The sequence below is a fragment of the Propithecus coquereli genome, unplaced genomic scaffold (assembly GCF_000956105.1).
Source record: "Propithecus coquereli isolate 6110/MARCELLA unplaced genomic scaffold, Pcoq_1.0 Scaffold39, whole genome shotgun sequence".
Lineage (NCBI taxonomy): Eukaryota > Metazoa > Chordata > Mammalia > Primates > Indriidae > Propithecus > Propithecus coquereli.
In genome coordinates, this window is record NW_012149618.1 from 6493616 (window position 1) to 6503215 (window position 9600).

General features: G+C 47.8%; 1 protein-coding gene across 1 annotated transcript in view; it reads right to left on the reverse strand.

The window, feature by feature from the left end:
* Positions 1–9600, reverse strand: part of GALNT14 (polypeptide N-acetylgalactosaminyltransferase 14) — a 207417-nt gene that overhangs the window by 78690 nt on the left and 119127 nt on the right. The gene's annotated exons all lie outside the window — the stretch shown is intronic.

Here is a 9600-nt window from a genome sequence, read left to right on the forward strand (position 1 = left end):
GACTGTCCACACAGCCAGCAGAAGGTGTGGGCTTCAAGGCCTTGGCAAGCTCAATGCTTATATTTGGTGGCCATTTCCCACATGTCCCCAGTATACTCCCAACCCTAGGGAAGAGCCAGTCTGTATGCAAAAGAGCCCGTGCCTTTCAAGTGCATCCAAACCATAAGATGCTCTGTCTCTAGGAAGAACATGCTGACCCAGTTCTGACCTGGAATGTGAGGGCTGGGGCTGACATCATCCCTGATGATGAGATGCTCATTCGTGTACTACTGACCCCAGTGGTTGTACAAGTGTCTTTAAGCTGCCTGGGTACCAAGCGAGCCGAGCTGAGAGCTGCCCCTCCCATCGCTGAGCAGAATGCACTTCCTGCACCAGGGGAACCTGGCCAGGATGGCCCAGGGAGGCTCAGCGGACAGCAGTGCAGGGTTGGCCCGCATGGCAGGTAGGAGGGGCTCGCCGGTCTGCACGTTCATCTCAGGCACTGCCGCGAGCTTATCCAGTAATTGATCTCCCCCTCTCTCTGTTATCTCCTTTGGAAACAGCATTCTCTTGCTAATAACACAAAATGAAGCTTTGGAGACCAGAGATTTTTATCCAATAATTGATTTTATTAATGTCCTGTGATACTGCTGCTACAGAACATGCTAGGGGGAATTTGAGTGGGGGTGTGAAACCCCCAGCTTGTGCTGTGCAACGTCACTTCCTGATAGCTGTCACCTCTGGTTGGAACATCACCCCACGGCAACCTTGAAATCCCATCTTCGTGGGAAGGGCCATGGAACTGTTTCCCACTAGCTTGTTTTCAATTTAATTCATTGTAGTTTTCTCAGTAGGTTGTGAGCCTGCCCCATACTCTGAGCTAGGGAGGAGAGCTGTGGAGAGGGAGGGCCCCTGCCCTTGAGGGGGCTGCAATGTCACAGAGAGACACGTGTGGAGACACCTGTAACACTCTGCAAGGTGAGTTCAATTACATAAGCTCAATGACAATACTAGTGCACAGAGCAGTGATGGGAGCTGGGAACAGTTTCTTGGATAAGGTGTCAAATGAGTTAGATCTTGAAGGATGAGTTGGGATCTTAACTTTGCTTGAGGGAAGATAGAGATGGGAAATAGGTGTGTAGTGAAAAGCTAGACTGAAGGCAGAATATTAGTCAGGGAGGGTTCTCTAGAGAAACAGAACCAATGTAACGTGTGTGTGTGTGTACAGGCATGTGCCTCATAACATTTTGTCAGTGATGGACTGTATAAATGACAGTGGTCCCCTAAGATTACAAAACTGTGTTTTTACTGTACCTTTTCTATGTTTAGATATGTTTAGATGCACAAATACTTACCATTGTGTTGCAACTGCCTGCAGTATTCAGCTCAGTAACCTGCTGTACAGGTGTGTCGCCTGGGAGCAAGAGGCCACACCATATAGCCTGGGGGTGTGGTAGGCTAGACCATGTAGGTTTGTGTAAGTGCACTCTAAGATGTTCCCGCAAGGACAAAATCGCCTAACTTTTCTATATAAACTTTTATATGTATAGCTTATAAAAGTATATAAAAGTTTATATGGAAAGAGATTTATTCTAAGGAACTGGCTCACACGATTATGGGAGCTGCCAAGTCCCAAGATCTGTGCTGGTCCCAACGGAGACCCAGAAAGGGTGACACTTCTGTTTGAGTCTGAAGGCAGAAGAAAAACAACGTCCCCACTCAAAGGCAGTCAGGCAGGAGGAGTTCCCTCTCAGCTTTTTTGTTCTAGTCAGGCCTTCCATGAGTTGGATGGGGCCCCTCACACTGCAGAGGGCACTCTGCTTTACTCAGTCTACTAATTCAAGTATTATCCTCGTCCAGAAACACCCTCACAGGCAAAACAAAAAATCACATCTGACCAAATGTCTGGGCACCCTGTGGCCCAGTCAAGGTGACACATCAAATTAACCACCACAGGTAGGAAGGCCCGGAGGAAGAAAATCTGTGCAGGGAACGGCTGGCTCAGGAGTGCGACGCTGAGATGCGGATTGCTAAGAGGGCACAAGGGCAAGAAAACTCTAGAACACAGCTGAGTCTGTATGAAGATCATGGGGAAAACACCTCTAGCCATGCATGTAGGATGGAGTGGAGGGAAGAGAACTACCACAGGAGGCCAATTGGGAAGGGACCTGAGTAATCTAACCTGATGGGAAGGGACTCCCAAACTGGGGCCCTGCTGGGAGCCAAGTGGAGGGTGGGCACCCATGATGACACACAGGGGCTGGGAGAGGGGATGGCACCAACCTCTTGGCCCCATGCCAACCCCCTACTCTCTATTCACACCAAACAGAGGCTCAGGGCCAAGAGGCCATGAGGCTGGCAGTTTGCTCAGCCTGGCTATCGCCACCCTACAGGGGCAGCTAGGCACCCCTAGCGCCTTTGGAAGGCACCGCTTTCTTGGCAACTCGGACCCCCAGAGAGCCAGAGCAACAGCCTGGCTGGCAAGAGAAATGCTAAGAAACCCCCACCAAGGGTGTCCTTGGAGGGGACCATGCCCCTCAGACTGTCACGTGTGTGGAGCTCGTTCAGTTTGCTGCACGAGACCCACTGAAGGGAACAGCCCATACCGGGAGCTCGGCTTTTCTACAGTGATATCTGAATGTCTTAAGGAATGCTGAAGGTGAGTTTAAAATAACACTAACACTTGAATAGCACTTTATACTTTACAGAGCAGCTTGCACATGTATTGTCACGGAATCCTCACACGACCCCACTCTTTGCGGGAGGGACAGCTTAGAGAGGTCAGGTGGCTTGCCCAAGGTCGCCAGCTGTTAAGTGATGGGAATGCTGACTTAATCCTCCCAAAGAATCCCCCAATGCCACAGACAGAAATGAGTGTCACCTCAGCTGAGGGTCAGCGGGCAGAGGAAGACCTCCCTTGAGGACCCATAGAGAGCCCGTGGCCGGGGGAACGGAGCACAATAGGAACGGCCAGCCGCTTGTCCCTGCTGTCCCAAGAACAGAGCTTGCTGTGGGCCTCCTGGGGCTTCTGAGGGGGCCCTGGCTTTGCCGGGCACTGCCAGTCATATTGCGAGTTGGCGTCCAAGCTCTTCAATCCATGAGTCCCCGTATCCAGCTTCCCAGAGTCCAGAGTGCCTGGGAGGACACAGTGTGGGGTGTCCTGGCCACCCAACCGCAGCACACTGGCGTCCTCCCTGACTCTGCGTGGGGCCGTTCCAGTACCTTGTACCCGTGTTGTGGATTCCCTGCTTCCTGGCTCATGTGAACATCCAGGAAAGCTTCGGACACACACTTTCCCCTTCACGCGCCTGCCTAATACAGCAACTGCTACTCCCCCCAGAAACAAAAAAACTCAGGAGCGCCCAAAAGGTGCCACCCGAGAACTGCGCCCACTCCTGTGGGGCCCTCACAGCACCCGTGGCCCCCCAGCCAGCCTCCACTTCACTTTCTGACCAGAATTTATTCAGTCTGGAGGGAATGTGTTTCAAACAGTAAGTATGATGCCACAAATAGAACACAAAGACATTATCTTATTTTTAAGTTACATTTTTAATGAAAAAATAATGTCTATATTTATGGGGTAAATGTGATGTTTTGTTACACGTGTACATTGTGGAATGACGAAATCAGGCTAATTAATATATCCATCCCCCCAGATATTTATCATTTCTTTGTGGTGACTACATTCAAAATTCTTTTTCAGTGATTTTGAAATATACGCTATATTATTATTAACTATAGTTATTTTTCTTGTCTAACTGAAACTCTGTACCCCTTGGCCAATATCCCCCCATCTGCCCCCACCCCAGCCTCTGGTAACCACCATTCTACTTGCTACTTCTTTGAGTTCGACTATTTCAGATTCCACATAAACATGAGATCATTATTCGGTCGTAAAGAAGCAGGAAATTCCGTCATTTACGACAGCGTGGGTGAACCTAGAGGACATTATGCTAAGCGACATAAGCCACACACAGAAAGACTAAGACATAATCTTTTAAACAGAAGCTGTCTCGTTAAGGCTGTCAAACCCCTGGCCAAGTCTATTGCTTAAATAATCTGGCAGCAAAAACTAAGGCTCAATAGCACATCCGTTGAGTTGCTTAATTTCTCTCCTCCCACCATGCTTCCAGGAGAAATCTCGAATCTCCTTTCCTCCTTCCTTCCGTGGGCCTGTTTCTCTTACTCTCATTTCAAGGTGATTATTTGGCTCTGAAATCATGGTGTAGCCTTCCCTTCCGTCAGGGTTTGCAGCTTCCTCTATTTTCCACTTGTGTGTTTGTCTCCCTCCCTTGTTTCCCCAGTTTGATACTATTTGTTCTCTCTTATTGTCCTAATTCTCTTCTTTTTCACCTTTAAAATGAGAAACGCTCTACCCCTTGGTAAAGCTTCCATCCTACCCTGAACGGTGTCATACTTAATAGAACTTCTCAAACTTACCCCATAATAAATCATCTAACACCGTGAGAGGTACTTATTATGTATCATAAATACTGACATTTGGTCCTCACAATAATAGATGCCAATATTATCATTTTGTAAGTGGCGAAATTGAGGCACAGAGAAAACAAGTACTGGGCCCAGTGTCACCCCGCTTGTCAGTGTTAGAGCCGGGATTTGAACCCAGGCAGTACGAACCCAGCTCCTGTGAACTTTCCCAGCCTCATCAAGCCTCACTGCCACCGTCTCGGGCCGTTTTCAAAGACTATCTACGCATTTTCCATCATTTTTCTTGGCCAACTTCTTTCTTTGCTGTGGGCTGTTCCTCCTTCAGGGGACATCTGCACCCCATCACCATCACTGCTTGTCACTCTCCTTGCTGAGCAACCCTCCTCCTCCCAGCAGTGGGCTTGTTCCCAACAGCCAGGGCAAGAAAAGGTGGTCTCTGCAGGCAGATTCCTGCAGAAAGGCGGGAACGTGCCAGGCTAACACAAGAAAAGGTCAGGACTGAAGAAATGATATAATGTATTTAAAGATGACATAATTCCTCCCGCCATCCAGTGTTGGAAACTCCAGCATGACATCCCACTGCCCAGGGGGCATCCCTCCAGGGTCCAGCCACTGATACAGAGGTCCCAAGGAGCCGCTCCAACCTCGAAGGACTGTAACTTCCAGATGTTTCCTTCTATTATCAAACAAGAATGTCTCCTGGTAATATCTCCCTTCTGGGGTTTTAGGCCCATGACGTTTAGTACTAGTCTAATCTTTCTCTTTCATATCCTTCAGATATTTCATGGCAACTGTTGTGTCTCCCAGGTCTTCTAACCCGTGGTATCATCATATGGGACTTGCGACTCAGCGAAACGAACACAGAGGAGTATAAAACATGTGGCAAAGGCTTGAGCTGTTCTAGACCAACTGAAGTTGGATGGGTTCATCAAGGAATTCATACACTGTGGAAACCCTCTTGTACATGCCTTACAAGAGGGGAGATGTCGCCCCCCAGGCAGCCTTTTATATTGATGTTTCACGGAGAGAAGTTCTGAGAAAATGAAGTGCCTATGGTAATGCCTGCCGTTCACTGGGCACTTATTATGCACCAGGCTCTACGCCATATTTAATTTTCTTAGGAGAGAGCCCTTCTCTCCTCACCCTCATCATATTTCCATGGAAGGGCTCTCTCCTGAGAAAATAAAATAGGGTGTGGAGCCCGGCACAGCCAGTGCAGGCGAGCACTTTCAACCCCATCTGGGCACTGCTGTGAGTGCTGTAAACACTGGCAGTGTTTCTTTCACCCCTCCCTTCTTCCTCTCCAAGGGAGGAGACTAATCTCTCTGGTGGGAGCCACACATGTTTTGCTGGTGGGCAGGACTCCTGTGTGGCAAAGCCATGGCCACGCCTCTAGTCTGCACGTCCCTGTCTGGCAGAGCAGGTTGTCCCATTCTACTTGGCCCTATGTAGTAAGCACACACCAGGCTGCTGCCTAGATGTAAGCCTCCTATGTCATCCAAGCACCTGTTCTGGATAAGTGGATTTGGGGTCTGCTCCACCATCTCTCCCTACAGGCACCCCTGAGTGTGCTGGTCCCTTGGTCTAGATTCAAAGTGGGGCTACAGGAAGCCCCACGTCATCCTCAGGCAATTCCACATTCTCCAATTCAGCTTTTACCGAAAGCTTTGCCTTAAGGTTAGAAGGTATTTGCTTGCCTAAAGCAATGAAATTAGTAAGAGTAATATTTGTTTTCCATTTGTTTGCCCATTTTTTTGCTGTGTTCCTATGTTGGTCAGGGTTCTACAGAGAAACAGCACCAACAGGGTGTGTGTGTGTGTATATGTGTGTGTATACACATATATACACACATACACATCTATATGTATATACACACAGAAATTCAGAAAGAGAGTGAGAGATTGAGATTTTAAGGAATTGGCTCATGTAATTGTGGAGGTACGAGTCCAAAATCTGCAAAGGAGGCCACAGGCTGGAGATCTAGGAACAGTGGCACCCTGAGTCCAAAGGCTGTCTGCTGGCAGAATTCCTTCTGGCTTAGGGGATGTCAGTCTTTGTTCCCTTAAGGCCTTCGACAGATTGGATGAGGCCCACCTACATTATGGAGCAAAATTTGCTTTACTCAAAGTCTATGTCATCCAAAAAATATCATCACAGAAAGATCCAGGATAATGTTTGACCAAATGTCTGGACACTGTGGCCCAGCCAAGTGGACATACGAGATTAACTATCATTGTTCCTATTGTCAGAACCTCAGAGGGAAGTCATGAGTGAGAGGTACCTCAAATTATTTCTAACTCCCACAAACCTAACATACCATAGACGACTGTGCCCTCAATTTTCAAATAAGACAACTGAGGCACAGGGAAGATAAATGATTTGCCCAAGTTCACACAACCAGTATCTGTCTTGAAGCCTGCACCATCTCCCCTCTTTTCGACAGATCCAGTTTCTGAGTAGCCATGGGGCCCTGGAGTTCTCACCTCCATGCACCCAGGCTGCTTCCGGGACCATAGCATCCTTGATACCACTCAGGGGGCCCCTGCTCTCCATCAGCTAGAAGCTTCCGCTGCTAGCGCCATGGCAGACCACAGACTCCTGGGGGATCCTTTGCGCTAAACTACAACTAGATCCTACATGGTTTTTGATGCATTGCTGGGCTTTTGAGAAGCAAAGTCTTCAACATGAGAGGTGGGGTGAGGAGGCTAGAGCTGGGGGACTTGGCTGTTAAGCAAAGACAAAATGCGACGCTGCTCCAAGGGTAAAAGTCACTAAGAAATTAAACCTTGGCTACCAAAAGGTGGAAAAGCTGAACCCAACTGTATCTTCTATAGTTAAGCCCGAGAAGGGGACAAAGTAGTCCAAATCAGTTGTGCCCCTGGCTCCCAGAAGAAGCAAATGTAAATCTTATCTGCAGGAAAATGTCTTTAATTTAGGCACCCAGAATTCCCACAAAGCCCATCAAAAGATTAAATCACAATAAAAAATTACCAGACACACAAGGAAACAAGTTACTGTAAGTAAGAATCAGTTGAAAGTATACATAACAGATTTAGACCCTCCAAGGACTTCAAATACATGAATGACCAGACATAGAATAAAGCATAACTATAGATAAAATGTTTAAAATATGGAATAAAAGTTAGCAAAAAACAAAAGACAAAGAAACAAACAAAAATGTCCAGGTAGATTTTATTTATTTATTTGAGACAGAGTCTCACTCTGTTCCCCGGGCTAGAGTGCTGTGGCGTCAGCCTAGCTCACTGCAGCCTCAAACTTCTGGGCTCAAGCGATCCTCCTGCCTTAGCCTCCCGAGTAGCTGGGACTACAGGCATGTGCCACCACACCCAGCTAATTTTTTCTATTTTTAGTTGCCCGGATAATTTCTTTCTATTTTTAGTAAAGACAGGGTCTCCCTCTTGCTCAGGCTGGTCTCGAACTCCTGACCTCAAGGGATCCTCCCACCTCAGCCTCCCAGAGTGCTAGGATTACAGGTGTTGAGTCACCATGTCCAGCCCAGGTAGATTTTAAAAAGAGCCAAACAGAACTTTTAGAAATAAGAAGTATAATGATTGGAAGTCAATACCAAACAGGCCAGAGAGAATTGTTTATAGAGAAAGCAAAGGAGCTTCCTCAAGATCACATACGTAGTGAGTTCGCCACTGAGACTCTAACTCAGGACTTTTCACTCCAATACTATGTTCCTTCCACATCACCAGATGTTCCATCCATGCACCGGGCCACTTTCTCCCTGCCAGCTGGTCACACAATACAAATATCTGCTCACCCCTGTATCCTTCTGTTGTCCAGCCAGCTAGGAAGTGATCTTATGCTTCCGAGGGCCAGCCAGGAGAGGGAGGAATCACAGCATGATCCCTGGTGACCATGACATGCTAATACAAGTCTTGCCTACAATGGCGGCAGACTGCACCAAGGATGACTGTCCCTAACAGAACTACCCCAACCTGCAGGACAAGCACAGACATAGCAGGAGGGGCCAGCCAGCCCTCACTTGCCTGGTCTCACGACAAAGGGAAGAGCTGGAAACCCTCCTCTCTCACCTAGGGACAGCACATCAATTATGGGTTATTAGATAAGATCTTCATTTTAATATTTCCTCCATGTATTATCACCTCTTCCTCTCACTGGAATTCTGTCTTGGGAGTTATTTAACTGATGTGCAGAAATCTAAATTTAATTTATTATGATCTAACTCACTTTAGAAGCCAAATTACCCTGCACTGGAGAAGGATCAAGTCAATATCCCACTTGGCTTCTTATTTGTCTTTTGCAGGGTTTTCTCCCCTCCTCCTTAGGATTCATTTTATCTCGCGTGCTGGTAATAAATTTAAATTTTCCTCAGAATTAGGCAATTGCTCCTTCCATGTTGCAGTGTAATTGTTAGTATTAATTATATAAAGAAGCTTCTTAAATAATCTGATGGACAGAATGCACGTGTCACGGAGGGGGAGACGGCTATTTCTCAGACCGGATGAGGGGCATAGAATTCAGCAGGGACGAGTTTACTTCTGCAGTCTGCCTCGTCCCGTCCCTCTCCCCACTCGCATCCTCAGCCTCGTCCCTCGGCGGCCAGGTGCTGGGGCTGCCGGGAGCTGCTCCACTCTGACGTCTCTGGGCCCCTGGAGGGTCTGCCAGCCAGGACCCCAAGCCGAGCCCCCTCCCTGATGCTGGCTTCTTTCTCCATTTAATCTGAGTCTCACTGAGTCTCTCACAACAAAAGCAGCCACTGCGCAGCTCTCTCCTCCCCACCCTGCCCCCACATACACTCTCACGACCCACATATCAACTGCACACCACGTGCGTTACAACTTTGCGGGAAGCTTCCAGCTTTCTGGAAGAAGAAAAGTTCCAATAATTATTATAATTGCCTGAAAATTCCAACTGTGAAATATAACATGATTAACCAAATGGACAGAAGCCCAGTTTTTGTTTCTGGACTAGGAAAAAAAAAAAACTCCCACAATTTGAACCTTATATGGAGATTAACTTGCTTACTAATTAGCACGAAAAGGAGGTGCCAGGGAAGGCTAAGTCAGCAAGACGGGGAAGAGGGCCGGGCTCCCAGGCACGTGCCAGGGTTCGTGAGCTCGAGAGCTGATGTATCTGCTGCCTGCCTGTCGACACCCCATAAATCCCACCACCAAAGACTAA